Below are 10,625 nucleotides of genomic sequence, written 5' to 3'. Positions count from 1 at the left end.
TTCTGTCCCTGTCTTGTGTGCGATTTCTCTCCCTGACTATCTTGTGCTCATGTGCTTCAAATGTTCTTGGTGTGACGTCACTTTCCTAGCAGCGCATCGGTGGGCTAGTCTGCGCTCCTGGTGACAACAAAAGTTTAGCGGCGGCAATTCGTCACGCACGCTTTCACGGTCACCAAATTCTTCTGAATGGCTTTTTAAGGGTGCATTCCTTCAGTCTTTTGACTGGACAACAAAAAACAACTCCGAGGCGTCCTCAGCGGACGCCCCACTACACAAAAAAGAAAGCTTTCACTGGATGGACTCACCGGGTTTTGATGGCTTACCGACCCAGTCGTTGACCTACGGACAGGTCAATGTGCCCGTCTCGAGCGGCGACGATGACGTCAAGCGCCTGCTTGGTCGATGGCGGTTGGCTTGCCCGCTCTAGCAGCGGCGATGCAGCGATGGCGACACGCGGTGGCAGCTTTTGATGGCGGTTGGCGGTACGATGAAACGGACCGATTCATGGACCCTGTCCACGATGAGGTCCTTCAGGCCTCGCTCGGACGATTTGTTGACGGATCGTCCGGTTTCCAGCGGGTTGATGGTTGCTGGGAAGGCTTTCGTTCGTGGAGGGGAAGGAATTCGCACGCTTGGGTGCGAGTGAGGTTGCTGCGAATTAAATAGCCAAATGGCTAAACAGAACACTTAAGCACAAGCACAGTACAGCACATATCGAGCACATTACCTTATATCGTTGGCTCTATTTTAACTTATTCTTTTTCTTCTTCTTTTTCTATTTTCTTTCTCTCTCTATTTTAACTATCGCACACAAATCCTGACTACGCACACTTTACTACTAATCTAAGGACGAACAAATATTTAATTAATCTTATGCACTTAACGTCACTCTATTTAACATACTTGTTAGACAAAACGAATAAACTAACAAACGCGCACACTTCCTATACACTGACTGTTCACAGACGAAATGGCAGAATCTATGTTTCCTCAGATTAAGGAATCGGACAATCCTGAGATTCGCTATTTCCCGAAATTTCTTCGTGCACATTCGTGATTGCACAATTCCGAATAACTCGGTGCGCTGCACCTGCTGTCGTCCCTTTACAACCTTTCGAGGCGACAAATAAACTCGCCCAAGGAAAGATTGGGCAAAAATTTATGGCTTGTTGCCTATGCTAAGGGACAGTTAAACATTTAAACATTTTGAATGGCATTTTCGCCCATTCACATATATACAGAAACACATTTATTATTTACAAAATTGTGACCGTTAAGCCCCAAACGCAATACAACGGAACGGCGACGGAAACGGAAAATTTGACAGTTAGCCCATATATTTTATGTCAAATTTGCCGTTTCCGTCGCCGTTCCGTTGTATTGCGTTTGGGGCTTTACAGGCGCAGACGCATGAATCATGAGCTGTATCAAGTATACAAAGAAGAAAATATTGTGAATCGTATAAAATACGCCAGACTTCTGTGGGCTGGTTCCTTAGTGCAAATGTCAGAAGAAAGAATAGCGAATACAATATTCAACATTCTTTTAAAAAAAATTGTCGTTAAGGTTACAATCACATGCATTTAGGGATTCTTCGAATAATAATCGTTTGGTTTATGATCAAAATGTGATAATGAATCATTTGACATTTTTCATCTGTATCATTATAATCATAAACGCGCATTCCATGAATAAAAACTGAATAATTTTACCCATTCTTTGAGTGATTGATTTCTATTCGGGCTATAACGACAAAAACGGATCTGGCTACAAGTGGCTTATACATGCTGTGCCTGTCCTACTTAAAATTGCGTCGAATCCGACTCATATTTGTTAGAAATGGCAGAAATAAAATTAATGATACTACGTCATCAAGATGGTGATAGCGACAAAATTAGAATATTGTTTCCCACTTTCAAAACGTGGGTGATGAAAATCAACCTAAACTTTTTTAGGTGAGCCAGCCTTAAACTGAAAGCCTCTCTAATAAAGACACAAATAAACATTAATAAAATCATCAAGTTTTTAAAAATATTATCTTTTATTCAATTTGGTTTCCAGTGCCGTCTTTAATTTTAATTCTGTTCTGTTCACTAGTTCTGTTGTAAATTTCTTTTGTCTCTAAATATTCAAAAAAATAACTTTTCAAATTTACAATCTGCAAACAATCCTTGAGATTTGACTTCGTTTAATATGATCCTGATTTGTAAAGTTGGCTTTTATAGCAAAGACCTCTTCTTATTCGGACAAATAAACCGAGAAAACACAAAACACCCTTTCCATACCCTTTCTAATTGATAAATTGTGTTTTGGGCAATAAAATTTGATTGTTCTTTTCTTTCGTTCAGCACCCTTTCTTTATCACGCATACGTACATCGTCTTCCGATCGCAATATTCCCACTTCAGGAAATTTGGAATCCTCTTCCGAAAAAGCCATCAGGAGCGCAATTTGTTGTATCGCTCCCGACGTAACCGAAAGCAATATATGTGTGTATAGCGGCGTGGCGTTTCCTGTTTTGCGTTCGGAAAACAGACGTAAGCCGTTGTGTTGCCAGAGAACCACCGAGCAGAAGTACTCTCCTGAGGATTTGTATAAATCGTTAAAGAAGTTTTCCCGGGAAAAGGATTCCAGTCAGACTATTACCGAAGTCGCTGGCTCAGAACGAGCAGAGACGGCACGTACCATGGAAGTAGAACCACTTCGACGAGATGGAAAAGCGCTTTGCAAGATTGTACTTCTGCTGCTCGTCGTCGTCGTCCTCGACTTCGTGGGGGCGAAATGGCTCTTACGCACGAATCAAACAATACAAATATTGGTGCACTGACTGGGTAGAATACCTTCCAAGATGCATGCCGTCTGCCTTTGGTTTGAATATCGGAAAAGGGTTGAGCGAACGAAATTCTTATACCCAAGATGCTTAGCTCTTCCGGTTGGTTATGTACGATTATGATAAATGGATCAATTGGAATCCCTTCGGCGGCATGGCGTTCCTTTGCCGGTAGTTGCTATGTGGTATGTTTCGAAGAACGTTATCTTCGAGGAAATGGCAATTGCTGATGTAGTGATTCTCAAGCAAAAACATGTTTTACAATGAAATCAAAGTTTCTCTGTTTCCGATTTGTTAATCGGAACAAATAAAATCTACACACAGTATGTAGATGGACATTAATAGATGAGTAACTGACTACTTAAAAAATGCAACAACTGTATTCACTAAAAATAAAAACAATTCTTTTCTTGTCTCTACCCACCATTAGACAAATTTATTTTATTTTGTAAAGATGGTATAGAATGATAACTCCCAATCCCAAGTCACAATCTTTTCTCAGATTTTACGTATTTTGAACATAACCCCACAGGCAAATGCCAAGCATTTATTTATGCTAGCCTGTGAAGTCACAATAATGGTTTCCTAAGAGATTGCTCTATTAGTAGAAAAAGGTTAGAATTATTAAAATCATGAAACTCGACAAGAACACCTTCAAGGGTAATACCATTGAGAACCACTGCAGAACTGCGCGCTATGCTGCAAGTACGGAAAATCCCGTTCTTCAGGTTGTTATTCTCGCATCGCTATGGAGAGTAAAATGATTGGCATTGGAAAGATATTCTTGAAGCTCTTACCTTTTGGGAACGGAATATTTGCTTTTCTGCTTGGGATGCGTGAAATGAAGGGAATTTAATTAACCCTGAAAAGGTGCACCGGGAAAAGCAGTTTATTGTGGAAGGTGTTCTCGGGGGCATCGAACGGTAGTTTCTTTGATGTTTTATTGCTTGCTAAGCACGACCCACTCACCCTTTCAATCAACCAGCTTTTCTACTGAGCGTGTAGTATGTGGTCCCTCTTCGAGATTTCCCTCCGCTTATTCCGAAGAAATAAGAAAATGACCCTCTCCAATCGAAAATGTCCTCGCACTAATTTTAATCTCATTACACCCTCTATTAAGGAAGCAAACGCAAGGAAAACGATACATTTGTCTTGCCTCTTGTTCCGAAGATCTCGAACTGCAATGTCTTGGAATAAAATTGCCATCATCTTTGGTCGGATCGTCGTCGCTTCCCATCCTTCACCGCACGCAAACCACCCAAGACCGATAGTAATAATAATCCTGTTAATTTGTAAATTGCATAAACATAAGGATTCTTCGTTGTTCTCGGCTGCTGCTATTACTGCCTGCCTGCCATCGGCCATAATCATAATCATCTTCCTGCACCCCCGCCTTTCATCCACCACACTCTCTCCGGCCGTTCGACCCGAGACAGCATCATCGTGGACTGTCACTTTGAATTTCCAAGGAGGACAGATCTTACTGGTTTGTTGCGCCCAGATTTCTCCGGTAATTACAGCCCATCTTCGATCCAGTGAACGAGCTCCGGCTGGGAGACGTTATCGAACTTTTTGATGATGTGGGGGGTGGACCAAAGACATCGGATGCCAGAGAATAAATCCTATTATTTCCTTCTGGTGCAGAAATATTTGCACATTTTCCAGAAGAAACAAGAGATTAAGATGTAGCAACGTTGAAAAACAGCTAGAACAAGTATGGAACACGTTTGAAAACGATAAAATGAATATAAATTGATGATTTTGAAAAGTATGTGCTGATATTGTCTTAAAGAATAAGTAAGCTATTAACAAACGAACCTACTCATAAACTGATTTATAACAATTTTAATATGTACATTCGGATTTCAAACTACAAATACCACGTGGCATATGATTGAAAGCGATTGACTGATCATTAAATCTCATTTTAGTTTATAACAATTAACATTTGGATATGAATGTTTGCACAAACAAAAAACAATCACCACTATTTTCATGACAATCATTAAATTCCAAATTACACAACTCCTCTTCCAATAAATCAACCTAAAACTGAATAAAAGTTTATTAAATCATCAAATAATGTTCTGTGTAATTGATCTTCAGCATATCATCTGACTTTGTTGCAATTCTGGGCTCAATCAAGCATAGCGAACCAATTTTTAAAATGAAAGAGTGACGGAAGTGTTTTTTCCTGCGTATTTTGGCTGAAACCCCAAGGGTATCGGTACCAGTTTTAGCCATGCTCCTAATTTGGCCAATGTCTCGCATAACACCAAAAGTAAATCAATTTTCTAGGGCTTTATTTGATCTAATAGGAGACATACCCCTTATCTTTTTTCGCTGTTGATCAACATTTTTTGGAAAATATGCATTTTTCAGGGTTGGCCAAATTAGGCACTAAAGTGGTCAAAACCAGTACACTTTCCCTATACAAACTGCAAATTAAATGCGCCAGCATCTGCAACAAAGGATTGAGTTGAAAATTTCCGAGAATGATTTTTTCACCTATAGGCATAATCGTTTGGTGTAGAGTTCGTCAACTATTTTTCTTCCCATACAAGGTTAGGCCAGTCCAAGATGAATAAACCACTAGGTGTTCCAATTTGCCAAATTCACGATTCAGCCATCTCGGATTTTAGTATGGGAGGGCCGGCCGGTTTGTTTTTGTTTTGCACTGAAAATGAATTTTTCACCCCCGCATTTTTCTCTTCCACAAACTTGGCAGATTGGAGCACCTAGTAGTGTATTCATCTTGGGCCAGTCTAACGAATATGCTATGTACCTATATATGAGATAAGGAAGAACTAAAGTCGTAACCCTAATTGATACAATAGAAACCATTGGCCCATAGATGATAGAGGAATCCGTGACATTCTGAGCAAACTCCGTGGAAAACATCTGGCTCCATAGCTCAGTTGGTTAGAGCGTCGTGCTAATAACGCGAAGGTCGTGAGTTCGATCCTCTCTGGAGCCATTTCTTTTTATATCCATTTTTTACTAAAATAACTTTCATTAACCAGTTCCCCAAATTTCTAGGACAACTTACATATCTCGTGGTATGGATTGTACGGAAGCGTAACTGCAGCGACATGAATAAAGCTTTAAAAACATCATTCCTGTCGCAATATAGGGTTACTGCTTCAGTTCATAGTTATGGGCTTCATCTCATAGTTCCGATGTTGCAATGAAGATGAACTTTTGTTTCTTATTTTCTTCAACAGTGAGCACGCATTTTAGCAAAAAGATGGCGACTGCGGCGATTCCTCCTGGAGTTCCTCCGTGAAGTTTCTCTGGAAATTACTCCGGAAGTTCCTCTGGGAACTCCTCCGGAAGTTCCTCCGGAAGTTCCTCCAGGAATTCCTCCGGAAGTTCCCCTGAGAATTCCTCCGGAAGTTCCTCTGAGAATTCCTCCAGAAGTTCCTCCGGGAATTCCTCAGGAAGTTCCTCCGGGAATTCCTCAGGAAGTTCCTCCGGGAATTCCTCCGGAAGTTCCTCCGGGAATTCCTCCGGAAGTTCCTCCGGGAATTCCTCCGGAAGTTCCTCCGGAAGTTCCTCCGGGAATTCCTCCGGAAGTTCCTCCGGGAATTCCTCCGGAAGTTCCTCCGGGAATTCCTCCGGAAGTTCCTCCGGGAATTCCTCCGGAAGTTCCTCCGGGAATTCCTCCGGAAGTTCCTCCGAATTCCTCCGGAAGTTCCTCCGGGAATTCCTCCGAAGTTCCTCCGGAATTCCTCCGGAAGTTCCTCCGGGAATTCCTCCGAAGTTCCTCCGGGAATTCCTCCGAAGTTCCTCCGGGAATTCCTCCGGAAGTTCCTCCGGAATTCCTCCGGAAGTTCCTCCGGAATTCCTCCGGAAGTTCCTCCGGAATTCCTCCGAAGTTTCTCCGGAAGTTCTTCCGGAAGTTCCTCCGGGAATTCCTTTGGAAATTCCTCCGGGAATTCCTCCGGGAATTCCTCCGAGAAGTTCCTCCGGGAATTCCTCCGGAAGTTCCTCCGGGAATTCCTCCGGAAGTTCTTCCGGGAATTCCTCCGGAAGATCCTCCGGTAATTCCTCCGGAAGTTCCTCCGAAAGTTCCTACGGAAGTTCCTCCGGGAATTCCTCCGAAAGTTCCTCCGGGAATTGCTCCGGAAGTTCCTCCGGGAATTCCTCCGGGAATTCCTCTGGAAGTTCCTCCAGGAATTCCTTCGGAAGTTCCTCCGAGAATTCCTTCGGGAATTCCTCCAGGAAGTTCCTCCGGTAATTCCTCCGGAAGTTCCTCCGAATTCCTCCGAAGTTCCTCCGGGAATTCCTCCGAAGTTCCTCCGGAATTCCTCCGGAAGTTCCTCCTGAATTCCTCCGGAAGTTCCTCCGGAATTCCTCCGGAAGTTCCTCCGGAATTCCTCCGGAAGTTCCTCCGGGAATTCCTCCGAAGTTCCTCCGGAATTCCTCCGGAAGTTCCTCCGGGAATTCCTCCGGAAGTTCCTCCGGGAATTCCTCCGAAGTTCCTCCGGAATTCCTCCGAAATTCCTCCGAAGTTCCTCCGGAATTCCTTCGGAAGTTCCTCCTGAATTCCTTCGAAGTTCCTCCGAATTCCTCCGAAGTTCCTCCGGAATTCCTCCGGAAGTTCCTCCGAATTCCTCCGAAGTTCCTCCGGGAATTCCTACGAAAGTTCCTCCGGAATTCCTCCGGAAATTCCTCCAGGAATTCCTCCGGAAGTTCCTCCGGAATTCCTCCGGAAGTTTCTCCAGAAATTCCGCCGAATGATCATCCGGGAACTCCTCCGGAAGTTCCTCTGGGAATTCCTCCGGAAGTTCCTTCGGGAATTCCTCCGGAAGTTCCTTCGGGAATTCCTCCGGAAGTTCCTTCGGGAATTCCTCCGGAAGTTCCTTCGGGAATTCCTCCGGAAGTTCCTTCGGGAATTCCTCCGGAAGTTTCTTCGGGAATTCCTCCGGAAGTTCCTTCGGGAATTCCTCCGGAAGTTCCTTCGGGAATTCCTCCGGAAGTTCCTTCGGGAATTCCTCCGGAAGTTCCTTCGGGAATTCCTCCGGAAGGTCCTTCGGGAATTCCTCCGGAAGTTCCTCCGGGAATTCCTCCGGAAGTTCCTCCGGGAATTCCTCCGGAAGTTCCTCCGGGAATTCCTCCGGAAGTTCCTCCGGGAATTCCTCCGGAAGTTCCTCCGTGAATTCCTCCGGAAGTTCCTCAGGGAATTCCTCCGGGAATTCCTCCGGAAGTTCCTCCGGGAATTCCTCCGGAAGTTTCTCCGGGAATTCCTCCGGAAGTTCCTCCGTGAATCCCTACGGAAGTTCTCTGGAGAATACATCCGAAAGTTCCTCCGGGAATTCCTTCGAAAGTTCCTTTACAAGTTCCCCCGAATTTTTTTCCAGGAATTCCTCCGGAAGATCCTTCGAGGATTCCTCCGGAAGTTACGTCGTTTAAGAATACCCCAGAAATGTGAGTATCTCAAGGAATTTTTGGAAGATTTCATGAAACAGTTCGTTAAGGATTTGTTACAGCCAACCGGCGGTTGTTAGATTTTCTAACAATTCTGTATAAGAATCTACCAACACCTGTATAAAAATTGGGCATTTGCGAAATTGTTAGATTCTTATACAAAAAATGTAAGAAAAGCTTACAAAATTGTTAGATTCTTATACAATATTTGTATAAGAATCTAGTAATTTTGCATATGCCCAATTCTTATACAGGTGTTGGTAGATTCTTATACAGAATTGTTAGAAAATCTAACAACCGCCGGTTGGGTGTAGAGAAATTTGTGAATGTATTCTCAAAGGAGTTACCAATTTGAATTCCTCGAGAAATGTTTGGATAAATTCTTTTACGAATTATCAATGTACTTTTGGGTGGATTTCTCAATTGGCTTCCTGGAGGAAACCTCGAACAGAAATTCTGAACGAGATATTAAAGAAGCCCCAGTAAAAGTTGCGAAAAAAAATCCTGTTTTGAACACTTGGTGAAATTTTGGATAAATTCTTTCAATAATTTCGGGAACATTTTTGAGTAAACATATAGCCTTTCGGTACACCTTGTACACCAAGTCCAAAAACGCGTAATTTGCTTACAAGAGAGAAAAAAAATCATACTTTAACTTTCATCTACTACTTTAACTTTCATCGGACGAACGTCGTGAAATTTAATATGCACACGTTTTCGTTCGAAAACGTATTCGAACATGATCAAGAATAATTACATATACCTTGTTACAGCTTGTACCAAACCTGAACTTTACATTACAGTGAAATCCTCGATAGTATAGTGGTCAGTATCCCCGCCTGTCACGCGGGAGACCGGGGTTCAATTCCCCGTCGGGGAGAGAGTCTATAGACTTCTTTTTGCCTTTTGCGTACCTCAAAGTTGTATCAAAAGGCTATCATTTCACTCCGAAAGCAATTTTTATAGAAGGCTCGTAGACCTATAGTGTCATATATTAATTGACTCAGCTCGACGAACTGAGCAAATGTCTGTCTGTCCATGCGTTTGTGCACAAAAAATGGTAACCAACTTTTCACATAGTAATCCTTAACCGATTTTCTCACAACAAGTTGCATTCGAAACGTGATATAAAGTTTTTTTGATCGCTTTTGATTTTGATAACGATCGGTCATTACATTCAAAAGTTATAAAGAAATGCTAAATGCGAGAAAGGCAGTACCGTCAGGGGGGGTGAGACCTTTTTGAACGATTTTGTTATCCTACCTCCAGGCTGCGGTAAGAGCGATGACCCATTGTCACCCCCGACGGTGGTACCACTACTAGGTGATTTAATTTAAGTTTTATATAAGGAAAAATCCGACTATTTATCTTCTTTTGTTTAATAACATGTGACCTATTTAAATCTATTGAGCCTAAATTTGGCCCTTTCAAGTTCATGAAAAATATTGTAATGTAATTATTATTTTATACCTCTGAAACCTATTAGACTATGGCTAACTTCTGTAGCTAAATTTCAGGTATCAACATTTTTAGAGGGGAATTTTTGAAAAGAAAACTTACAGAATGCTCGAAGTTGACAGCCCATATTAAATCCTAGGACAGACGAAGCTCTTAACCATAAACCAATTATCACATAATATTGTACTCAGATTGACACAATTAATAATTGCGAACACCAGCTTCCAGAGCGCTTGAGCTTAGTTCGGGCCGTCGTTTCATTTACAGTGAAACATTTTTTTGGCGAAGCCATTAATTTTCAAAATGAATAACATATTTGAGGACACGCCCAGTTTGTATTATGTTTCCATTTTTGCCTCCTCTTATTCGCGTACATGCATGGCGGTGCTGTTGGTCTTGTAGTTGTTTTGCCAAGCGAACCCTTTCGCAAACAACTTACATCGCATCGCAGTATGTAAACGCCATGCACAAGTGACGGAAGACTGGTTGGTTTGGTAATCAAGGTGGTAAATTTGAATCACCGAATTACAAACTGAAAGCCCTTGTTTTGCTTCCACCATTGAATATTCTGGGTGGGAACAATAATGCTTCCTAATGACGGGTTATCACGTGCGCGATAAGTTATCGCCGGTTGTTTACTAACCGTTCAGCTGGACGAACAAAAACAACGAACGGTGACGACAATCGCTACCAACGCATCGCACCACGCGAATTTAATGACCAAGTCTTTATTGTTGAATGGTGGCGAAATGACGATCGAAAAAAAGTGTCTCTGCCGAAACCCGGGATTGAACCGGGGACCTTTAGATCTTCAGTCTAACGCTCTCCCAACTGAGCTATTTCGGCTGCATGATGTAAAGTGCAGCATTATGGAATCAGCACTGGCATGTTCATGTTCCGGTAAGCCT

General features: G+C 42.5%; 3 non-coding genes across 3 annotated transcripts; 2 read left to right on the top strand and 1 right to left on the bottom strand.

The window, feature by feature from the left end:
* Positions 1-5,732: 5,732 nt before the first annotated feature.
* On the top strand, positions 5,733-5,806 carry Trnai-aau (transfer RNA isoleucine (anticodon AAU)). The gene has a single exon. It is a non-coding gene; the product is annotated as a tRNA-Ile (tRNA).
* Positions 5,807-9,067: 3,261 nt separating this feature from the next.
* Trnad-guc (transfer RNA aspartic acid (anticodon GUC)) lies at positions 9,068-9,139 on the top strand. The gene has a single exon. It is a non-coding gene; the product is annotated as a tRNA-Asp (tRNA).
* Positions 9,140-10,490: 1,351 nt separating this feature from the next.
* Positions 10,491-10,563, bottom strand: Trnaf-gaa (transfer RNA phenylalanine (anticodon GAA)). The gene has a single exon. It is a non-coding gene; the product is annotated as a tRNA-Phe (tRNA).
* Positions 10,564-10,625: the final 62 nt, after the last annotated feature.

The sequence above is a fragment of the Armigeres subalbatus genome, chromosome 3 (assembly GCF_024139115.2).
Source record: "Armigeres subalbatus isolate Guangzhou_Male chromosome 3, GZ_Asu_2, whole genome shotgun sequence".
In the NCBI taxonomy this organism is placed as follows: Eukaryota; Metazoa; Arthropoda; class Insecta; order Diptera; family Culicidae; genus Armigeres; species Armigeres subalbatus.
Note: the sequence above shows the minus strand (reverse complement) of the source record. Positions and strands in the feature narration are given on the sequence as shown.